Below are 1,945 nucleotides of genomic sequence, written 5' to 3' on the forward strand. Positions count from 1 at the left end.
TTCAGCAGTTGAGGTGAATACAGGATTATCTATTGGGTAAAGGGCAGCTTATTGCAAAGGTCCAGCAGGGCCTGTCCAAAGCACCTAGAAGTGCATGCTCAGTAAATGGCTCTTGCTACTATCATGTTTGAGCTACTCAGCTAATCTCTGCTTTCACCTGTTCAGATCTACATTTATTTTATATTTCTTTTTTAAAAATTTAATTTATTATAATTTATTCAGATTACATCCCGATTGTTATCCCCTTGCTTTTATCGTCCCTTTCCCATCATATGACCACAGCCCATCAGGTCTCATCCTGATAGCCTGCTTCCCCTTCCTCTGTGTGCCACTGGGCCTCCTCACCAAGGGGAAGTGATCAAATCGGAGGCAACAGAGTTCATGTCAGAGGCAGTCCCTGCTCTGCCCACATTGGTGGAAAATGAGCTGTCTGTTGGCTACCAGGGTCTGGGTTCTCTGCAGGCATTGTCTTTGGTTGGTGCATCAGTTTGTGCAGGGCCCCTGGGTCAGGTCCACCAGCTTGGATGGTCTCCTTGTGGAGCTCCTGAACCCTCTGGGTCCTTCCATCTTGTGGGGCTCCTGAACCCTCGAGGTCCTTCCATACCCCCATTCTTCCACACTACTCTCAGCGCTCCACCCAGAGTCCGGCAGTCCAGCAGAGAGTCCCAGCATCTGTCCAGATCTCCTGCTGGATGGAATCTCTCAGAGGACAGCTAAACAGAATCTATTTTAAACTTCAAATCTCCCTTCTCTTTCATATTTTCACTAAGAATTTGAAGCTCAAATGTTCCCAATATATTGTGACACTAATATGCCTTTGGCTTACTTTTTCCTACACAAATACCCTTTAGGAAAGGGACACTAATTGTTAACATGTCCCATCTTTTTCTATTCATGGTAGGATTCCATATCTACCCAAGAAAGGATATTCTGTTGTCTTGCTTGACCTCTCCCTGAGTCATTTTTGTGAGAAATGGGAGGATGAAGACAAATAAAAATATTTACCCTGAACACTGTTTATCATCTTAAAGATTAACTGCTTTGCTCTGTTTTCAGTGGTTTCCAATGTACAAATTGTGCTTCTTAAAAAATCTGTCACATACACCTGGAATATGTGAATATAATGTTTACTAATTAAAAAAATATAGTCTTTTTTTTTGTTTTTTTCTGGACAGGGTTCCTCTATGCTATCTTGGTTGTCCTGGACTTGCTTTGTAGACCATGCTGGCCTCAAACTCACAGGGATCCACCTGCCTCTGCCTCCTGAAATAAAAAACATAGTCTTAACCTGGAATGGCAGTGGTTTTCAGTGAGCATTAAAAAGGAATTGTCAGCTTTAGACAATTATATATATATACATACACACACACATACACACATACATACACACATACACACATACGCACACACACATACACACATACACACATACGCACACACACATACATACATACACACATATATACATACATACACATATACATACACACATACACACATACATACATACACACATACATATATACATACATACACACATACCATACATACATACACACACATACACACATACATATATATACATACATACACACACATACACACATACACACATACACACATACACACATACATACATACATACGTGTATATATATATTTATCGAAGATATTTATGTTAGCAGGATGACAACATTGCTGACTCTTATGTAAGGAGAATAGTTTTTCTCTCACAGAACTCACTGAAAACTACACTTAAAATGTTGAAAAGATTCGTGTTTATTGCTAAGATTTCAGAAATTAGATCTAAGCAAGAGAGAATAACTGCCCATCCTTTCTACTTTCACTATATTGTCTTACCCCTCTTGTTTTTCGTTTTGTTAAATACAGCCCTCCAAACATGGGGAAATGTGTTTTCAACTAGCAAAATGGTAGAAAAATATTGT

The sequence above is a fragment of the Acomys russatus genome, chromosome 30 (genome assembly GCF_903995435.1).
Source record: "Acomys russatus chromosome 30, mAcoRus1.1, whole genome shotgun sequence".
Classification (NCBI taxonomy): Eukaryota; Metazoa; Chordata; class Mammalia; order Rodentia; family Muridae; genus Acomys; species Acomys russatus.